At 44.3% G+C, this 9,065-nt stretch overlaps 2 long non-coding RNA genes across 2 annotated transcripts; both read right to left on the bottom strand.

Annotated features, from left to right (window-relative positions):
* Positions 1–526: 526 nt before the first annotated feature.
* LOC137480716 (uncharacterized) lies at positions 527–8,363 on the bottom strand. Its single transcript, XR_011003053.1, has 3 exons — positions 8,245–8,363; positions 3,174–3,524; positions 527–2,465 (listed from the first exon to the last, which is right to left on the bottom strand). It is a non-coding gene; the product is annotated as an uncharacterized lncRNA (long non-coding RNA).
* Positions 5,454–7,708, bottom strand: LOC137480717 (uncharacterized). The gene is made up of 2 exons (XR_011003054.1): positions 6,906–7,708; positions 5,454–6,219 (listed from the first exon to the last, which is right to left on the bottom strand). It is a non-coding gene; the product is annotated as an uncharacterized lncRNA (long non-coding RNA).
* Positions 8,364–9,065: the final 702 nt, after the last annotated feature.

The raw sequence follows: 9,065 nt of genomic DNA, 5'->3' as shown, positions 1-9,065 counted from the left end.
TCATAAAAACTCTCTTTGCCCAAATCCTTCTCAATTCTCTTACCAATTACTGCAGTCAACAAGGAGGAAAGTCATCCAGATTATCAAATGACCATGAAAATTTCTACTCTGGAATGAAGGAACCAAAATAACAATACTGGTATGAGTTTTCTAAGGGTCTTCTGCCTCAGGACACAACTTGCCAGGCACCGACAACTTCCAGGTGACACGGCCACTCAGCCCATGATGAGTGGTTAGACAGACACATGGCCAGAGAGAGAATACACAGATCCTTATTTGCACCCATCCTGTGTATCATTGCCTGCAGTGAGGTGTCATCACAGGGCTTTCTACTCCCTATGCCAGGTACATGAAGCAAGTGCAGGTCACTTGAGGACTTGCTGTGGTAGAGAGTGACACAAATTGTGTAGAGCTGCACTGATAGAGACCCTTATAGAGAAATCTCCCTGCCTCACTTGGGGATGACTCAAGCCCAGAGTTTATAAAACCATTAGTAAACAGTGTGTGGTTTAGCAATAACAGCCTCTTTCTTAATTCAAGTCATTAATTTAATAGCATATATGTAACTTAAATTAATAACATTAATTTAATAGCAATAATGTAACTTAAAAACATCTCCCCGTGTTCTTTTCCTCCAGGCTCTGGCCACTGCAATGAAGGGTGCCACGCCAACATGCAGAGTGTGCTTACAAGGCTGGGAAATTCATCTGAGAATCAAACATGTCAATCACCAAATGGCCCCTCTTCAAAACCCAAAGGCCTCCAGGGAACAGGCAGGATCCAAATCACTGACCCTCATGTAACATTCAGAAGCAGCAATACCTGTCTGTCCAAAGAGCTTCCCTCTGTCTGCATTGGCAAAAGTACACAAATGTGCAATTCTCTTTGCCTCTGTTTTCACCAAATCGCAACTCTCAATGGGGTTTAAATATGTTCTCTCAATTGGAGACACATTCAAAAATCCCTCTACAAATGGCAAAATAGAATATAAAACAACAAAAAGGGCATTGCTTTAAGTCTAGCTAGATTGCAGTTATTATGAAAAAAGATATTTTACATTTCTTTAGTAAATTCCACAGTAAAGCATTTAGCAGCCTACTGCAATATGTTGGATCATATGCTTAAGACACACTAATTTAAATGAAAAGTAGAGATAGGCATTTACATCTCCTACATATTCTATCTCTCCCTTCCCAGCACACATCCTTGCAGATTCTTGCATGCACACAGAAATCCCTTTGGCCAAGTGGTGGTTTCTCTGGTTGTTCTGCTGAGCTGATTGTTTGGAAAGTCCAATGCATTCAACTGGCAGGCAAGAAGAATAAGATCTCAAACTGGAAATGAAGGGGGGAAAAGGAGAAGAAACCCCATTTTTTACTCACAAGGTGTGGAGAGAAGACCTATCAACCATGCCTAGAAGGGGAACCACAATTTCTTGGAGAGTCAAGATGCTCAAGGCATTAAATTTTTCATCCTATTAGAGGTAAATGCTGGAAAGAAAGAGTCCCCATCCTCTGCCAGGCCCCTCATCTCAGCCGTGACCAGAATTCCAGCTGTTGCATCTATGGATGGTGCCACTGGGGCATTCTTTAAAGCCTGTCTCATATTTCAGACCAGGCTAATCCCACCTGTGAGCACACTGTATCGAGTGTGTCACAAAGGAAGAAGCTGCTGCATGAGGCTTCGTGTGTTGCAGATGAGGGCAGGGTGGGCTGAAAACTGTAGGAAATTTAAACCTAGTTCCAGTTCACAGTGATGTCAAACCACAGGAAATGAAAGGAGAAAGTGGGGATTTATGAAAAAAGTGGCAGGAGTCATTACTATGTGTGCAGTATTGATTGAAGAAGATCATGTTGCCCCCAAATCGAAATGGCTTTTACATGTTTGGGCCCGTCCTGACAAAAACACTTTCTTCTCTGTTGACGAGGCCATGTTGCCATGGAGATGCAGGGCTGGATGCTTGGCAAAAGCACGTTTCGATAAGGCAGGTCTAATGGATATATTTTCACAACATTCACAGTTCCTTTCTGCTCATTTTCTCCTGAGCAGACTTGTCCACTTCTTCCATTTTGCCACTTGATGAAAAAATATCATTTTAATCTTTTAATTTAGCTTAGACTTCCCTCCCTCCAGCACCAGAGCTTGCCAATTAAACTACTTATCTGAGATGCTCCACACCAAGGCCAAGTGCTTGCTTTTCATTATCAGGTTGGGTGGCTTGTTCTCACCCTCCCTGCTCCATGTCTGAACCTCTTTGCTGCTTGCTGTATGTTACAGATGCTGTGATAGAAGATGTGAGCTGAGAGTTTCATGCTAGTGGAAGAGGCCAAAGGTTCAGCTTCTCTTTAAGGCAGTCCTTCTGAAGTCCTCAGGACAACAAAACAATGTTGTGGTGGCTGGTACATGTCTTGGAGCACACGCTCATGCTGCCTGGGCCAAAAGCAGGGATAATAATACAGTGTCACCTAGAAGAGAGGCATAGTTTCATGTTTTTAATTCTGTGTGTCTATCTTTTTACTATAAGCAAATGCAAGTCTCAAACTAATTTGAATAAAATAGCAATATCTGTGCTTATGCAGGTATGCAAATACAAGCATTCCTACACACAGAGCAGTAACTTCACATCCAGTTCCATTCAAACATCTTTTCCAGGTTCTTCTTTTTTTTTCTTTTTCTTTTTTTTTTTTTTTAAGTATTTTTGGATCATCTTCTGAAATCTGTTTGAGTTTCTTTAGCAGGAATAACCAGCAGGCATATTGATGAGGAGGGATGCTCACAAAAACAGCCTATTTCAAAGGAAACAACAGTCTCAAAGAATATGTTCAGTCAGTGAATTGAAAAAATATTTATTCATGCCACAAAATGCATTTATGCCATGTGGCCTCTGTGACCAATTAAAATTAGTCAATTCCTTTTGGTTTGGGCATACTCTTAATGAACTTCTCCTAAAGAAAAGAGCAGACCAAGAAGTATTTGCATCAGCAAACAATTTCAAACAACCAATTAGCTGGAGAAATCAACACTGCAAGCATAGAAAATTCACAAATAGAAAAAGAGGCAAAATTCATATAAAGAGGCAAAATTCAATAAATTATTCATCATTAATTATTTGTCCAGTTTCCTTTAGATCTGGCCTAAGTTATTACCAATTAGTTATGGACACCTTTACCTACTAGGGCAGACTTGGTTGAGAAGTGGAAAAAACCATTTTCCACAGCAGTGATTTGAAGGCAGCTCCCAGAAGCTGGTAACTCAAAGCTTGCATCACCAAGTGATTCTTACAAGCTCTCTTGTTCCAGCTGACAATAACAGAGGCTGATTTTCAATGGTGGCAGTTATCAAAGAGAGTATTCATCTCTTTCCCCCCGAGTCAGGGCCGAGGCATGCTGTTGGGTCAATATTTTGGAGGCGTCATTGTTCAGCACATTCAGAAAGTGCCCGAAGGACTGCAGACACCAGGGCTGTCACTCACACATTTTACAAAGATTGGGATGTTTCTTTGTCCTTTTGTACATGCCAGCATTCTTGGAAAAAGAAAAGAAGAAATGAGATTTGGTATCACAGGATTCCTTGTTTCTTTGGTTTTGCCTCTGCCTGGCCGTATGTCATATAATAGGGCTTTGGCCCAGGACGTGGGCTGTGAGATGTGAGGCAAATGGGGCAAGGGAATAATCATCCAATAAGCAAATTCATTTCATCTCCTCATGCTTCAATTTTGCCATCCACAAGACACTGCTAATGACACTTCCCCTGCTCTGAGATCTTTGGATGCAAAAACCCAGCATTAACTCTTTAAAGAGGCTAATCCTCTTTGTCTGCTTTAACCACAGAAGCATGCAAAGCTCAGTGTTAGATGTGCCTCTGCAGTGCAGAGCAGCTATAATTGGGAGCTCAGAAAAATACGGGGGAGAAGGGGCAAAGACAGCCAGGAGCAGGGAACTGCTTCAGTAGGAGGAGACACCAAGCAGGATCTTGTGGATCCTGAGGGAGGGATCAGATGAGGTCTATGGGACCATGAGAGGTGGGAAGGCAGTGGAGCAGGTGCAATTTTTCACCATGTTGCATAAAGAGTGATTTGTTAACACATTTAAAACACGCAAAACACAGTCCTTTCCACACCACTCCTAGTGACTCTGGGATTGTACCCAAGAGCTTGTTATCACCACAGATGGAACTGTTTTTTAACAGCATCCCTGACCAATCCACTGACTCTGAGGAGAATCAACAGACTTCCCCACCACCCTTAGGATAACTGTCAAATTTTGCAGGGTTTTGAGGACTTGTGCACAGTTCTGTCCTAAGCATCAGAAGATTGCAGCCACATGTCTGTAAATGCCCTGAGTGGGAAGATATTACTGAAACAGAGAAGGTATCCTTTTAACAGGACATCTGCACACAGCCACATGCAGCCAGTAGATGAACACAAGGCTTACTCTGGTTACCTTGTTCATCTGATTACAGGATGGGAGATCAGAGAGGAGGAGGTCTGAGTACGCTTACGCCTTCCTTGTAGATTTTCTCTGTGGAGTTTTCACATGGTCACGCTTCATTGAGAAAATGAGTCCCAGGAAGGTTTATTCATTTTACTGCTTATTGTTTTCTCTAACAGGTGCAATCACTATAATTAGGTCTGTACAACAACATTTTCTTGTTACTCAAATTCCTTCTGTCTCTCAGATGCTCCTGGCTATACCACTACAGTGGCTGCAGCTTAGAGAATGAGTAAAAATGAGTTGTTTCTTTCCATTCTTTGTCTTCATTCATCCATATTAAGCCAAAAAAAACACACCCTCCATTTCACAGAGATAATTCCTTCCTTGTTTTGCTGGGACTCAACCAAAGATGTTACCAAAGGCCCCACCCACTTCTGATACCAACATCTTTCTTGAAAACACAACACAGACCCACACGAGGGACAGATGCAAGCACCAGAGCAGAGCGTATGTAGTGTAAAAGGGGAAGGAAGAAAATCAGGCTGTCCTTGGGGAACTGCCCTTTCCCTCCAGTTTTGGACGGAGGGAGACCAGGCAGCTCAACAACTGACAGCTCATGGCTCCTGCAGGGATAATGTCGAGGCAAAGACTGATATCCAACAATTGAACACATGCTCACCACATATTTTCCTGCTTTAGAGGCTGTGTTTCTTTCCCTCCAAGTTAATGCACACAAATACATAACCCATCAGGCATGTGGTGTAATACTCAGGAATGTGTGTATGCATCCAGTTTAACCAGGAAAAAACTACCTTTTGAAGCCACATCAAGCCAATTCCTGCCCTCCCAGAAAACACTGAGCTTGCCTAGAAAACAACGGAAAATGCATCTCTGTTGGCACTGTAGAGAAATGAGATGTTTTCCCTGCCATTTTCTTACCTCATTATACAATGTGCCAAAAATGCAAATTCAAATAGTGCCTTGGAGTGGGGTCTTTCTGGAAATGATGGGGTTGCATGTTGGCAGAGGCCTCAAGGCCCGATGGGTTTGAGGCTACAAGAAGCAACATCGCACTGAGAAAATGAGGCTCTCAGGATAACAACTGGGGGGATGTGTGCTGCTTTCAGTCAATCAAGCCCAAACTCAGTCACAGAGTAATCAAGCTCAATTCAACTGACTTCTGCGTTATTATTGTTATTATTTATCACTTGAATTACTGGAGCACCTTGAGGAGGCAACTGAAATGAGAGCAGAGAGAGCTGCTGCTGTACAAAGATATAATGGGAGAGTGGCAGGCAGGGTGAGCACACAGGCTGCAAAAAAGAGGCTGGCAACAAGATAAAGAGAAATGGGGTTGCAATTAGGCATTTGCACTGTTCGTCTGCTGGCCCTGAGGGGAAGATCCTGCATCCTGATTTCAGACAGGCTGCTCAGCATCTGGCAGACTCAAGGCTCCCTCCATAGCTGGTGGCAACAGAGACAAGAGTGCAAAGCTCAAGCCTGACACAGGTCCTGTGCAGAGCTGCATGGAGCAGCAGGTTCAGGCTATCATGCTGCACCAGCCCATAAGAGCCTTCATCTTTCCTGTTCTTCCTCAGATAGGAGCTTTTTCATCTTACTGAAGTCACTGGCCACTGCTTGCTTCATCCAGCCCTTCTCCCAGCACCCAGTGCTCTCAGCAGAAAAGCTGACACATCCATTGGCATGTCAGCTGGGATCTGTCCAAATGAGACAGGAGTCAAGTCCCTTCTCTCTGCCTCGCTGCTGAGCTCACACCAACTGTCATCTGTAAGTAATATGCTAGACATGTTTCTTTTTCAGTTAAAAAAAAAGTAATTTATTTTCTAATTACAAAAGAATATAGGATAGGAGAAAAAAAAAAAAAAAGAAGAAAAGAAATTATGACTACCAGATGGCAAATCACCGTTTAGCAGGAGCAGGCAAAGAGAGGACTCAGTCAATCACAGGGTAAGTGATAAGACACCAGAGGGAACTACCAAAAAGAAAGGCAGCTCATTACACAAAGCACTAAATTATTCTTAGTGGGACTTCTCCTTTTCCCTTTTCTATTTTTTTATTCTAAGCCATAAAGCAAGTAATTCCACTGAGGCCCTCTTTTAAATGATTAACATTTCCATTTTAACTTTTGTTTTTGATTGTGTCCCTGCCATTAATCTTCCTGTCTTTTTCTGTGCCCTGCTGTTCACCTCATCTTCTAACTTTCTGATTCCCTCGGCCCATCCCTCGCACCCACAACACATCCATAAGTTTTGCTGTTGGTGGGAGCCTCGGATAGATCTAACCAAAGTCGGGGGATGTCCCAGCACAGCATCACACAAGACCCCAGCAGCACCCTGCCCCATCAGCAGTCACCACCTCTCTAAAGAGACACCTAGACCAGACTGCCTCATTTGCATGAATGTCCTGGGGCAATTTAGAAATCTCTGGTAAAGAGATGATCCTGAGATATACCTGGCTAGCAATCCCTGCTTGACTGATGATATCTTTAGCTGATGATATCCGAGGCTGGCTGAGATCTCTTTCTGGCTCAATTCTTTTCCACTGAGCAGCTAATTCATCAGTGGGATGAAAAGTTTTGGGCAGTGCAGTGTTTTCAGGCACAGCAGCATCTGTCTTTACTGTTTGAGGAGGCAGGATACAAGCTACAGCTGCTTTTCCCCAGGGAAGACACTGGGGAAAAGGTGGCAGGTCAAAACAGACTCATGTCCATTTTTGTACGTTTCTGGGTAAATAGGAAAATTGAGGGAGTGCTCATGACTCACTGATGGCTCTCACTGCGCCACGGGTCCCAGAAGAGCTGCAGGTTGCTGGGCTGCATTCCTGTCCTGCCTTTGATCCTGGTCTGTACTGGGACATTTCCAAAATCCCCTCCTCCCCCGGTTTCCCTCTATTGCCAGAAAGGTAAATATTATTTCCTTCCTTTGCAAGTCTCCTGTAAAACACTGCTAATGTGCAGGGAGGGCTCAGGTTTTTACAGCTGCCTCCTGGCACAGAAAAAGACTGTGTCCTCAGCAGGAGCAAGCCAGACATGGGTGTTGCTACCCCATAAATTTCCTCACACTACTAGTCTCCTGGCATTGCTGGCATTTAGAGCTTGTTCGTGTGCTTTAGAAGCATTAGGCAAAATACTAATACTCATTTTATTATTCATATTTCTCTGGCCTTAACGACAGAACACACTGCTACTTGCTAATGAACTGGGCTGAAGCAAATGTGTTGGTGTCACTTTATGGAAGGAAAGGAGTGAAACTTCACCTGCCTGCCCCCTTTCACAACTCCCAGGGCCGTGGCCATGGGTGTGTTACTGGGAATGCTGGCAGGAGCCAAGGGCTCACATGCTGGGGGATATCCCCCTCCTTGGCTACAAAAGCAGCATGGCTGGACAGGCACCAGAGAGCACCTGGGGAAAGGGGGTGAGGAAACCCCAGGGCCTGGCACAAAAGGACTCCCATAGCACTCCTGGCAGCCTCCATCCTAGAGATGAGCTGTTAAATGATGCACTGCTGTTTTCTCTAGAAACCACACAGACAAAAAAAGAGGTTTCAGTCGATACATAGAGTACTTTTTAGCAAATGGGAGAACTTCAGCTCTGAGCAGCACAGGGGCATCTGTTAACTGTGGCAGCTTTGGAACATGGGCACTCCCTCGTCAATGAAAACCAAATTTTGCACTTGAAGCAAAAACAAATTAAAATTAATTAATCAGTGGAAAACACTTCATTTGAACTGGGAAGAGCAGATGCAACTAGCAGGTCTAGGTGGACAAACAAGATAATCAAATCAATACTCACACTCTTTTCACTGGCTGGCAGCCACAGGCTACTAAGTGAGAGCAGAGGTGCGGATCTGCCTTGTTTTTATCAGCCATCAGCTGGTTCTGTAATTACCTGGAATTCAGACCTGCTGGGGGAGTTATTACCCTGTCCTTGGGTAGATTTGCTCTGCACATGGGGGGCAGCTTTCTCCTGCTGCTGGTGTCTCCCGAATCTCATCTTGCTTCTGCTCAATCCTTGCTCCCTCCCTGCAAAGCAGCACTGCCTGTGAGATGTGAACTGAAGGAGGGTGGTGGGTAAGGAGGGATAAACCCAGATCAGGGCTGCACCAGCTAATCAGTGCCATTGTCAACAGGAATAGCTGCAAACGAGTAGGGCCAGGTGTAGGGCTCAGTTAATAATGCTGTAATTGAGAGTAGATTATCGGGCCCTGACACAGGAGCAGGGCTGTGGAGAGATTTTCTTCTCTCTTTGTTTTTAGCTGTGTTTAGCTGTTTATGAAATGCTGCTTAGATTTTGCAGATGGCAGTCGTCTTGTTCACGTGCCAGAATTGTGGGGACAGCCACCAGTGCAGTCGTGGTTTCTGTGGGTGCTTCCATAATGGATTACCCACGGGAAATATCTAATATGTCTAGGAAGAGAGCACTGTCCCCATTCCTATCCACCTGGCCCCGGGGGCACACTGTGCCCCAAGGGCTGAAAACAGTGCTGGTGTCAGTTAAAGACACCCTGTGAAATCTGGGCTCTAACATTTGAAAAGCAGGAATCAGGAGCTGGGAGTTTCCCCATCTCTTACTAGAGATGGCCAAGAGCCATCTCAGCTGAAGAGAGGCGGACT

This window comes from Anomalospiza imberbis, chromosome 11 (assembly GCF_031753505.1).
Source record: "Anomalospiza imberbis isolate Cuckoo-Finch-1a 21T00152 chromosome 11, ASM3175350v1, whole genome shotgun sequence".
Taxonomy (NCBI): Eukaryota; Metazoa; Chordata; class Aves; order Passeriformes; family Viduidae; genus Anomalospiza; species Anomalospiza imberbis.
Note: the sequence above shows the minus strand (reverse complement) of the source record. Positions and strands in the feature narration are given on the sequence as shown.